This window comes from Chiloscyllium punctatum, chromosome 42, assembly GCF_047496795.1.
Source record: "Chiloscyllium punctatum isolate Juve2018m chromosome 42, sChiPun1.3, whole genome shotgun sequence".
Classification (NCBI taxonomy): Eukaryota; Metazoa; Chordata; class Chondrichthyes; order Orectolobiformes; family Hemiscylliidae; genus Chiloscyllium; species Chiloscyllium punctatum.
The window spans coordinates 65,879,808-65,892,973 of record NC_092780.1 but is presented as its reverse complement, the minus strand read 5'-3'; positions in this window follow the sequence as shown (position 1 = coordinate 65,892,973).

The following is a 13,166-nucleotide window of genomic DNA, read 5'->3' as shown; positions in this document are numbered from 1 at the left end:
GGTTCAGAGCGATATGGACCAGAGGCAGGCAAATGGGACTAGTTTAGTTTGGAAAACCTGAGTGGATGAGTTGGGCCAAAGGATGTGTTTCCATGATTCTTTGACTCGAATTCCTGTCTAATTGTGGTAGGGTTTTGATTAGATTAGATTAGATTACTTACAGTGTGGAAACAGGCCCTTCGGCCCAACAAGTCCACACTGACCCGCCGAAGCGCAACCCACCCATACCCCTACATGTACCCCTTTTAACCGAACACTACGGGCAATTTAGCATGGCCAATTCACCTGACCTGCACATCTTTGGACTGTGGGAGGAAAAGACTGCCACCAGAAGACCTCTTGTCCGCTGAGGGTTCATTAGTAGAGCACCATCTGCTGGTTAATAGTTTTACACTTTGAAATTTTAAACCGCATATTTGCCACCTAATTACTTTTACATTTGATATTAATGATGGTTTGCTGCCTTTGTAGGTCTTGGCTCTGATCATGCTGGTTCTTCCTGGTTGATCTTCCTTGCCCCTCTTTCCCTGAATTTGGGGGGAATGCCCTAAATCCTGTTTGTCCCAGCCTGTAATTTGGTTTTACTCATTCCTGGGATGTGGGCATCACTGGCTGGGCCAGCATGTGTTGCCCATCCCTAATTTCTCTCAAACTGTGTGGCTTAATCGAGCCATTTCAGAGGATGGTTAAAAATCAATTGCATTGCTGTGGGTCTGGAGTCACATGTAGACTAGAACAGGTAAGGATGGCAGATTTCCTTCCTCACAGGACATTAGTGATCCTGATGGATTTATCCATCATTTATTACATGGTCACCATTAGACTAGCTTTAAATTCCAACTTATTTTTATTGAATTCAAATTTCATCATCTGTGATGGTAGGATTCAAACCCAGAATCCCAGAACAATGCATCTGGGTTTCTGGATTACTACCGAAGTAGCATTACCAGAACATCACCACCTCCCATCATCCTCTCATCCTGAATACTGACTCCCCAAGTATTGCTGTGAGTGGCTTTTGTTCCCAGGTTGCCCAAGCTCATGACTGCAAAGTTCCCTTTCATTGGTTTACTTTAGAGACAGTCCCTCATTTATCTGAAGCTCCTCTCTCAGAATGGAAAGTCACATATTGTGACATCACCATTCCCAGTCAGGATGAAAAGCACTGGAAAATGGCCGAGAGGTATTATTGCTGGATTGTAAATCCAGCGATCCAGGGAATGATCTGGGGACCCAGGTTCAAATCCCAACACAAAAAATGGTGGAATTTGAATTCAATAAAAATCTGGAATTAAGAGTCAAATGACGACCACGAATTCATTGTTGATTGTCAGGAAAAAACCTATCTGGTTCACTAATGTTCGACAGGGAAGGAATCTGCCATCCTTACCTGGTCTGGCCTACATTTGACTGCAGACCCACAGCAATGTGATTGACTCATTACTGCCCTCTGGGCAATTCAGGGATGGGTAATAAATGCTGGCCTTACCATTGACACCCTCATCCTGTGAATGAATAAAGAGAATTACATCTGGAGACCTCCCTGCTGTGAATGCTTGGATTGGTTTTACACTGGTATTTACCGAACTGTCCTGTCCTCACTACATTTGGTTGCAGAAATAAATCTCCTTTTATTGGGTAATTCCTGGGAAAGTTTTGGTCATGAGTTCTATTTACTCTCGTGTGTAGCAGAGATCCTGCTGTCTAATGAACTGTTTGCTACACCCATCCTGCTCCAAAACCTGGCTGACATGATATTTATACTCTTCAAAGATTACAGTCCACCCCTTCATCTCTCCAGAGAGAAAAAGAGACAGAATAATAAAGACAAATAAAACAATAATAAAAAATGATAATAAATCATTAATTTCCTTATATATGTTACACAAGGACATAGTCAGAGATTGGTGGGGGATGCTCATTTCAGGAATGAAGAGGTAAGGGAAAGGTAGAACTTAGTAAAAGAAGAGAGACTGAAATAAGGTCTACTGAATACACTGGTGACAGAATGAGATTAACATTTAGGGAAAGACAGCACTTGTCAAAAGGAACATCACAAGCAAACTATTTTGTACATTACAATATTACATCTACACACATGATAAATTGCTATGTTTTCATTCATATTGAACGCTGCCCATAGAGACTTGTTACACTGTCACTATTCCATCCCCCTGACTTAAGGCCGACATCTCAATTTAGCATCTCCCTCAGGCTGGAATACAAAACTTCCAGGCCCAAACTGACTCTGCTTCTCTGCACTGCCATAACCTTCACTAACCAACTGAATAATAATATTAAAATACAAACAAGTAAGCTATGACTTTGAAACAAGGACTTGCATCAGTGTGCTCGATTGGATATATCCTCACACTAAAACCTTGCTTACTCTGAAGAGAGTACTTGCTCTTCACGAGGGCCTGTGCAATGCCACAAGAAATTTTGTGGTATTTTATTGAAACCCTGACATCTGCACACAGTTCTAGCCAATGAAACTGGACTGTTGTAATTCAACTTGTCACATCTTCATGTCAACTTGATTCCTTATACAGATTTTCATGCCCAGATCTATAATGGAACTATTCACTATGTAACTGAACAAATTGACAACCAAGTTGTCTTCGATTTTCTCCATAAACTGCTCAAACTTAATTTTTAAACATTCTTGTGAAAAAATTTGATGCATTTATTTTGTCCAGTATTGAAATTTTGCAAATAATTATTACATATTTCACAATAACTTAGTCTTTGAAATCAGAATTCATGTTAGTGAATGATACCATTCAATTGCAAGAGTTCTTGGTTCTGATCATACTGTTATAATTTAAATTCAGAGCTGTTAAGGGTCCACCTGCAGAAATAACTGGTGAAACTCACTGGAAAAGATTCCCACAAAGTAAACCAGCCCATGTGACAGTTTCTTAAAGCTCTCAATATCAGAAATGAGTCATTGAAAATTTACTTTCCATTCTTTCTAGAGCAACAATCTCATTCAGGTTTCCTCTTAGCCTTCAACTACCTTTCTCAATTGTAGTGTCCTTCTGCAATCATTTTGTTTTACATCACCCCAATTCCCCAATCCATTCAGCACCGAGTCACTTTGTTACACATTCTGAACATTCTGCTCATTCCATCTTCGGTTGACTCCCATTTGACCACCATATACATTTATTTCTGTGTTTCCACAAGGATTTCTGAGAACTCCCACAAATGATGAAATTTCAGAGTGCAGAGCTCTTTCAAAAGTAAGTTAAAAAAGGTTAAAAATTGTGAGCAGATGCTGAATTTTGTTGATACCTTTTTTGGCAGGGAGAGGCGAGTTGGTGATACGTGATTTTGCGGATCCTGAGGATTTACTGTCTATCTCAAGCAACACCATTAAAAAGCTATAATTAAGGGAAAATACTATGGATGCTGGAAATCAAACTCAACCGGTTGGGCAGAATCGGGGACAGTGAAACAGAGTTATTGTTTAAAACCAGTCAGCCTGACGTCGGTGGTGGGCAAGTTGTTAGAGGGAATCCTGAGGGACAGGATGTACATGTATGTGGAAAGGCAAGAACTGATTAGGGATAGTCAACATGGCTTTGTGCGTGGGAAATCATGTCTCACAAACTTGATTGAATTTTTTGAAGAAGTAACAAAGAGGATTGATGAGGACAGAGCGGTAGATGTGATCTATATGGACTTCAGTAAGGTGTTCGACAGGGTTCCCCGTGGGAGACTGATTAGCAAGGTTAGATCTCATGGAATACAGGGAGAACTCGCCATTTGGATACAGATTCTGGATTAGTGGTGCTGGAAGAGCACAGCAGTTCAGGCAGCAGCTGTGCTCTTCCAGCACCACTAATCCAGAATTTGGTTTCCAACATCTGCAGTTATTGTTTTTACCTACATTTAGATATAGAACTGACTCAAAGGTAGAAGACAGAGGGTGGCGGTGGAGGGTTGTTTTTCAGACTGGAGGCCTGTGACCAGTGGAGCGCCACAAGGATCGGTGCTGGGTCCACTACTTTTCATCATTTATAGAAATGATTTGGATGTGAGCATAAGAGGTACAGTTAGTAAGTTTGCAGATGACACCAAAATTGGAGGTGTAGTGGACAGCGAAGAAGGTTACCTCAGATTACAACAGGATCTTGATCAGATGGGCCAATGGGCTGAGAAGTAGCAGATGGAGTTTAATTCAGATAAATGTGAGGTGCTGCATTTTGGGAAAGCACATCTTAGCAGGACTTATCCACTTAATGGTAAGGTCCTAGGGAGTGTTGCTGAACAAAGAGACCTTGGTGAGCAGGTTCATAGTTCCTTGAAAGTGGAGTCTCAGGTAGATAGGATAGTGAAGAAGGTGTTTGGTATGCTTTCCTTTATTGGTCAGAGTATTGAGTATAGGAATTAGGAAGTCATGTTGCGGCTGTACAGGACATTGGTGAGGCCAGAGTTGGGATATTGCGTACAATTCTGATCTTCTTCCTAGCAGAAGGATGTTGTGAAACTTGAAAGGATTCAGAAAGATTTACAGGAAGTTGCCAGGGTTGGAGGATTTGAGCTAAAGGGAGAGGCTGAACAGGCTGGGGCTGTTTTCCCTGGAGTGTCAGAGGCTGAGGGATGACCTTATAGAGGTTTTTAAATGTCATGAGGGGCATAGATAGGATAAATCGACAAAATCTTTTCCCTGGGGTGGGTGAGTCCAGAACTAGAGGGCATAGGTTTAGGGTGAAAGGGGAAAGATATAAAAGAGACCTCAGGGGCAATTTTGTCATGCAGAGGATGGTGCATGTATGGAATGAGCTGCCAAAGAAAGTGGTGGAGGCTGGTACAATAGCAACATTTAAAAGGCATCTGGATGGGTATATGAATAGGAAGGGTTTGGAGGGATATGGGCCAGGTGCTGGGAAATAGGACTAGATCAGGTTCGGATGGGCAAGTTGGACCGAAGAATCTGTTTCTGTGCTGTACATCTCTATGACTCTGGTATAATAAAAATATTTTAATTACCTACATCCATCATGATGGCATGACTTACAGTTTTCAAAGTTAAATAATGTAATTTGTAATTGATGCTGTTCATTTACTTGAGTTGCCATTGAGTTGTACAGCATGGAAATAAACCATTCGGTCCAACTCGTCTACGCCGACCAGGTTCCTCAAACTAAACGTGTCCCATTTGCCTGCATTTGTCCCATGTTCCTCTAACCCTTTTCTATTCATGTCCTGGTCCAAATGTCTTTTAAATCTTCTAACTGTACCTGCATCGCCCACTTTCTCTGGCAGTTCATTTCACACACCAACCATCTTCTTTGTGAAAAAGTTGCCCCTCAGATCCTTTTCAAATCTTTCTCCTCTCATCTTAAACATGTGCCCTTTAGTTTTGAAGGCCCTACCCTAGGGGACTGATTTGACACTTGAAACAGTCATATTGAGAATACACCAGATATAAGTGTTACAAGATTTCTTCACATAGATTCAGACAGTTCAGAAATGGCCCTTCAGCCCAACGAGTCTGTACTGACATAACTACCATTCAGAGTGAGCTAATCTTAATTTCCTGCATTTGTCCCATATCCTTGAACGTTATGATACTTTAGGTGCTCATCCAAATATTTATTTAAAGGTTGTAAGGTTCCCACCTCCATTGCCTTCCCAGGCAGTGCATTCCAGATTCCCACCACTCACTGAGTGAAAAGGTTTTTTCCCCGAAGTTCCTCTGAATCTCCTGGCCCTTAAAACTACACCTCTTATGATTGATCCAATCAACCAAGAGGAACAGCTGCTCTCTATCTTTCCTGTTCATATCCCCCATAATCTTATGCACCTCAATCGTGTCCCCCCTCAGTCTTCTTTGCTTTCAAGAAAATAATCCGAGTCTATCTAATCTCTCCTTATTGCTCAATTTCTCCATCCCAGGCAACATCCTGGCGAACCTCCTCTGTACCCCCTCACGTGCTATCATATCCTGTAGTGAGGTGACCAGAACTGCACACACTGGCCTAATCGATGCTGTGTACAATTCCAACATTACTTTCTTGCTCTCATGCCATGGCTGATGAAAGCAAGTGTCCCGTGGGCCTTCTTATCCTATTCATGTGCTCTGCTACCTTCAGGGATCTGTGAATAATTACCCTCAGATTCCTCTATTTCTCTAAGCTCCCCAGTGTCCTGCCATTCATTAAATATTCCCTCATCTTGTTTCTTCTTCCAAAATTCATTACCTCGTACTTATCAGGGTTCAATACCATCTGGTCTGTCCATCTGATCAACCCATCGATATCTTCTTTGCAATTAACCACTTAACCAATCTTGGTGTCGTCCAGAGCAACATTTGATTCTCTCAGTGTTAATTCCAGGGTATTTGATATAAGCTTTTAATGGAATAGAACTCCCTGAGGGAACGTTAAATATTTTCTGTTGATATTGCATTGAATTTGATGACATTGGGTGAATGGCTATGGAGGAATCACGTGTGCATGGAGTAAGGAGTCGGGAGGGGAGATTTCTGGAGCTTTTAAATAATGTTAGGCGGGGAGATCCAAGATGGTGGCGACTTAGCAAGTCTGAGTCTATAGTGCTCCTCCCAAGATCTAGGCAAAGTGGGCCACCCTCCCTCACCACACTCACCAAATCAACTAAAAATAGTTTTTATTTAATGTAATTAGTGGTTTAGTACTAAATTTACACAGTTCAGTCTCCTGTAAAAATGACAAGGGGGAAAAGAGCCTGCAGTTCTCAGCAGGCAGGAGCCCCTCCCCCAGCATCCCCAGTTGCAGCAGAGGCGTCCGCAGTCGCCCCGGGGGACTTACCTTTGGTGGCGAGCCTCGCGGAAATAATCTCCAAACTCAACGCGAAGATCGATGCTTTCATAGAAGAGTCCCGAAGTCGATGGAATTCACTCTTGGCCGCGCTACAGGCCAAGAGCTAAAGGCCACAACCTCCGAGGCCATTGCAGAATCGGCCGTGGATTGGGTCCGGACTCTTGAGCAGCAAGTCCGGACCTTAGAGAATCACAGTGACGACCTCGAGAATCAAGGTTGTCGAAAAAATATTCGTTTGCTGGGCCTTCTTGAATGGGAAGAAGGCGGCCAGCTTACAAGGTTCCTTGAACAGTGGCTTCCGCAGTTATTGAATCTGGAGGTTGGATCAGGCCAGGTAAGGGTAGAATGGGCCTACCGGGTTGCAATATGCGGGCCCGACTCGAACCAGTGCCCCTGCCCGGTCCTGTTCCAGCTGCAGAGCTATAAGGTGAGGCAGATGCTCTTGGAAGCCTCCAGAAATCTTGGGAAAGATACACAAGCCATGACTCATAAAAGATCCAAGACTATGTTATTTCAGGACTTTTCCCCAGCTTTGGTTCGAAAGAGGAAGGCGTTTGATGAAGCAAAGAAGTATTTAAGGGATTTAAACATTCAATACTCCTTGCGCTACCCAGCTATACTACGCTTTAGCCATGAAGGGTCCGTGTTTAACTTCGGATCACCGGAGAAGGTCAAGGAACTTTTGGACTCTCTTAGACAAACTATAAGAGTTGATTGATGTTGTTTTGCTCTACCCCCACTACGGTTTACCCCCCCCTTTTTTTCCTTTCATTATCTTACTGTTTAATATTATCTCCGGAGGGTGGGAAGAAGGACTTATTTATTCATCCTTTACTTTGGGCGGCACGTTGGCACAGTGGTTAGCACTGCTGCCTCACAGCGCCAGAGACCCGGGTTCAATTCCCGCCTCAGGCGACTGACTGTGTGGAGTTTGCACGTTCTCCTCATGTCTGCGTGGGTTTCCTCCGGGTGCTCCGGTTTCCTCCCACACCCCAAAGATGTGCAAGTCAGGTGAATTGGCCATGCTAAGTTGCCCGTAGTGTTAGGTAAGGGGTAAATGTAGGGGTATGAGTGGGTTGCGTTTCGGCGGGTCGGTGTGGACTTGTTGGGCCGAAGGGCCTGTTTCCACACTGTAAGTAATCTAATCTAATCTAATCTTAGCGATTTCCTTTCCCCCTTTTTTAAAATATATATATAGGCCAGAGGGTCTAGTTAATGTAGATGGGAGGGAAGGTGGCTACCTTATCTTATTTTATCTTTGTCCTTGGGAGCGGGGTTGTTTTCCCCTGTTATTTTGTATTAATATATTTAATTATTATTTGCTGAGACTGTAATTTTATAGCCATATATGTTCATATATGTTATTAACATTACCAAATATATCCAGGTGTTGGTGTGGGTGGGAGATAGGGTGCTCACTGTTAGTTCTAGTTCAGCAGTATACTTGAATTGTCTTTATCATATCGTGGGGTGCCTGGGTCAAGGGTGGGGCACTGGTTGGGAGAGGTTATGATGGGTTTTTTTGGAAAGGAAGTGATGCCCCCTGGGAATAAGGGGGAAGATCACCATTTAAATATGTTTTATACTTTTTTTTACTGTTTAGAAATTTTTTTTATTATATTGATCTGAATGTACTAAAGAGCTTTTATTTTTGTGAATTTTATATGCTCTATGCTCGGGATGTTTTGGATAAATACAGGTTTTGTTGTGATTTGATGTTAACACATTCCGAGCATGTATATCACTGCTCAATTTATGCGTTATCCGTTGGATTTTTTTTTCTCTCTTGAATAATGTAAGAATTTTAATGATACACTCTGGTTAGTTGTAAGTTAGACGAGTAGTTAGTTGAGTTTTGTCTTTTTTTTGTCTTGGTATTTCTGTTTTCTTATTTGATAGATTTCGGTGATCATTTATTTAAGATTTAACTGTATATCAATGTTTATACTTGGGTCTTTTTTTTAAGTTTTCTTTTGTAAACTTGTGGAAAAAAAAATAATGTTAGGCATCATGTTTCAGTTGTGAAAACTGCCGGGGGGGGTGGGGGGGGTGGTGAGGGGATCTCCTGTGCCCATACTCCTCCAGTGCCTTCAAACTACATCGAAAATCCAAATTCTGCAGAGAAAAAAACAGAAATATCATGGGAAAATTCACACTTCAGTTGGGAGGGTGGTTTGTGAGCTGTGAGAGCTCCGACTTGGAGAATGATCCTCCAAGAGAAAAATCCAGCTGACTCAAAACATAAAAATGCACAAAATATTCTAAACAACACAAAAAAGGTGTATCATAGATAGTAATTTACATTTTTGATTTAACTCAATTTATTGCTCATTATAATAAAATTTTAAATATCTTACTGGAGAATGGTTTGTCTTCTTGTGGGTTCTACCTTTGAGATCACCCCAACTCCCAACAAGTGATTAAACTGCACAGCTCTTCCAGTCTCTGTGATACACCTGCTTTGCTCTGATTCAGCCATCTACAGTGTTGTTACCCAGTCTCCTTCTGCATCCTGTCCTGTCTTGACTGTACTGTTAGCCTCTCTCCCTTTCTGTGTTGCAGTGCCTTTCCTTTTACTGAGTTTCTTATCATTGTCCTACCCGTTGGCTCAGTCTTTGGCTGCTGCTGTGGTTCCACCTCAGTCAGTCTCTCCTTGCTGTACCACCTGCCCGCTCTTTCTGCTGCAAAGTTTCCCTTCTCATTCAGTCACTTAGTACTGTGCTATCTGCTGGGTCTTCTGTGTTGTACAGTGTCTTTTCGACCAGTTAGTTTCTCTCTGCTATGTTTTTTGCTTGACCCCTTTCTATTAGCTTCCATGTACTTCTGAACATTCAGCCTCTCTTTACTGGAATCTCTGCTTACTCTGCCTGTGTGTGTAACAGCCCCTTTTTTACTAGTTAGCCTCTCTTTGCTCTGCTGTCTAGTTACTCCCCCTCTGCTGGCTGCAGTGTCTTTCTGGCCTCCCAGCTTCTCTTTGCTCTGTTGTCTGCTTCCTCTCTTTCTGTTGGCTGCAGTGTCATTTTGACCACTGGATTTCTCTCTGCTTTGTTCTCTGCTTTTCCTGCCTCGGTGCGCACTCTCCTGGGTATTCTGACTGTGTGCTCTGCCTCTGTCTGGTGGAGTAAGCCTCCCCCCTTTGTTTTTTGCATCCTTTCTTTCTTTATGTTTTGCCGACTCTGATTTTTTTGAACGTGCAGTTTTAGATCTTTCTTTGCTGGAGTGTGTAAAGTGCTTCTCCTTTGAAGTGTCGCTGAAATGAATCGTTCTCCTGCTCCCAGTCTGTCTAGCTCCTCTTCGGCTTAATGTTTGTTTTGCTTGCTGCGTGGGACTGTCATTCTCGACATTTCCTTTGCAACAAAAGTTTCGGATGGCATTGCAAAAATCTGAGAGCACCGGCATATCCTAACGTAGCTGAATACAGCAATCTTTTCTTAAAGATGCAACAGAAAAACATCTGGGAACCAAAATATATTAGTCAGCATGGAATTCAAAAGGGAATTCAGTGAGCATTAATTTAATTTTTTAAAGAAGTACCAGAAACGGTAGAGTAAAATAAAAGATATGAGATACATATCCTTTAAATGTGCTTCTGAAAATCTAAGTTCAGTATTCTAGATTCATGCCTCAACATGAGCCTCCAAGGAATCAAGGGATAAGAAACAGACTGGATAACAAGCAAAAAAGGAAGAGCATGAATTAAAGGTAGTTACTCAGATTGACTGGAATGAGAATTAAAAGCCTTGGTGGCCATCATTTACATAAATTATTTCTGGGGATGGAGGAGTCAAAAACTAGAGGGCATAGGTTTAAGGTGAAAGGAGAGAGATTTAAAAGGGACCTAAGGGGTAAGTTTCTCACGCAGAAGGTGGCACATGTAAGGAATGAGATGCCAGAGGAAGTGGCGGAGGCTGGTACAATTACAACATTGTACGGGTAAATGAATAGGAAGGGTTTAGAGGGATATAGGCCAAGTGCTGGCAAATGGGACTAGATGAGATTAGGACATCTGATCAGCATGGACGAGTTGGACCAAAGGGTCTGTTTCCGTGCTATGCATCTCTCTGACTCAGGAATCGTAATTCTGAATGGAAGAAGCAAGAAACAGGAAAGCTCTGGGTTCAGTGCAGCTGCCCCAGGAGAAAATACCAGTCAAGGCAGCATTTCCTTTTCATCTGGGGTATGAAAATAGGAGTTGGCCTGTCACTTCCCCTAGAAAGAGTTTAGAAACATGGATAAGGGCAGCTGGGTGCTGAGACAGGTTGTCTGAAAGAGTACTCTGCACCTTTGTCCTCTACATAATAATTACAATAAAACAAAGGACAAGCGCTTAGCTCTTACAGTCCCCATATCCTATTAATCCTATCCCCACCTCCACCCCATGGCCCCTCATACCCTCCAAATCAAGGTAACCCCTTCCATCCAACTTTCCTACATGACCTTCATACCTTCCAGGTCAAGCCATGATGCCTCCATACTCATTCAGTTACTGTACACACTGCGCAGAACCAATGAACTCAACAGTAACAAGAGGGTATTTACCCAATATGCATTCCTAGCTTATAACCAGACAACTATTGATTGTTGATATCAATTCTGATTTATTTGTCAATTATTCAATCTGCCAATTGTTCAAAGCTTGTTGCACAAAATAAAGATTGCTGTTCCTGTGACAGTGAGTGAATGGGTATGGAGGTACCATAGTTTGGCAGGGAGAGCATATTGCACCCAGAGGAGGGGAGTTAGATGGAGGGTCATGGCTCGACATGGAGGGTGTGAGGAGCCTGCGGGGGGGGGGGGGGGGGTCACATCAGGAAATATAAGGAGAAGAAATATAAAGTTATAGATACAATCCTACAGGAGATGCAGGAGCAGACGAACGTTATATGTGTAAAATCAGTTTGAATGAATTAGAATTAGCTTCATTATCACATGTACTCACATGAGTTCAGTGAAGAGTTTACAAGTTGCCACTTACAGTGCCATCTTAGGTATAAAAGTATTGAGGTACAGAATCTTGTGTACAAGCAGAAGAATAAAGAAAACAAAGTTAAAAAGTTAATCACTGAAGGTGACAGGGTAGAGTCATACAGATGTACAGTACTGAAACAGACCCTTCTGTCCAACCCATCCATGCCGACCAGATATCCCAATCTAGTCCCACTTGTCAGCACCCGGCCCACATCCCTCCAAACCCTTCCTCTTCATATACCCATCCAGATGCCTCTTCAATGTTGCAATTGTACCAGCCTCCACCACTTCCTCTGGCAGCTCATTCCATACACATACCACCCTCTGTGTGAAAAAGTTGCCCCTTGGGTCTCTTTTATATCTTTCCCCTCTCACCCTAAACCTAAGCCTTCTCGTTCTGGACTCCCCCACCCCAAGGAAAAGACTTTGTCTATTTATCCTACATGCCCCTCATGATTTTGTAAACCTCTAAGGTCACCCCTCAGCCTCTGACGCTCCAGGGAAAACAGCCCCAGCCTGTTCAGCCTCTCCCTGTAGCTCAAATCCTCCAACCCTGGCAAAATCCTTGTAAATCATTTCTGAACCCTTTCAAGTTTCACAACATCTTTCCAAGGAAGGAGACCAGAATTGCACGCAATATTCCAACTGTGGCCTAACCAAGTTCCTATACTGCTGCAACATGACCTCCCAACTTCTGTACTCAATACTCTGACCAATAAAGGAAAGCATAACAAATGCCTTCTTCAGTGTCCAATCTACCTGTGACTCCACTTTCAAGGAGCTATGAACCTGCAATCCAAGGTCTCTTTGTTCAGCAACACTCCCTTGGACCTTACCATTAAGTGGATAAGTCCTGCTAAGATTTGCTTTCCCAAAATGCAGCACCTCACATTTATCTAAATTAAACTCCATCAGCCACTTTCCAGCCCATTGGCCCATCTGATCAAGTTCCCATTTTAGTCTGAGGTAACCTTCTTCGTTGTCCACTACACTTTCAATTTTGGTGTCATCAGCAAACTTACTAACTGTACCTCTTATGCTCACATCCAAATCATTTCTATAAATGATGAAAAGTAGTGGACCCAGCACCGATCCTTGTGGCTCTCCACTGGTCACAGGCCTCCAGTCTGAAAAACAACCCTCCACCACCACCCTCTGTCTTCTACCTTTGAGTCAGTTCTGTATCCAAATGGCGAGTTCTCCCTGTATTCCATGAGATCTAACCTTGCTCATCAGTCTCCCATGGGGAACCTTGTCGAACACCTTACTGATGTCCATAAAGATCACATCTACAGCTCTGCCCTCATCAAGCCTCTTTTTAACTTCTTCAAAAATCTCAATCAAGTTTGTGAGACGTGATGTCCCATGCACAAAGCCATGTTGACT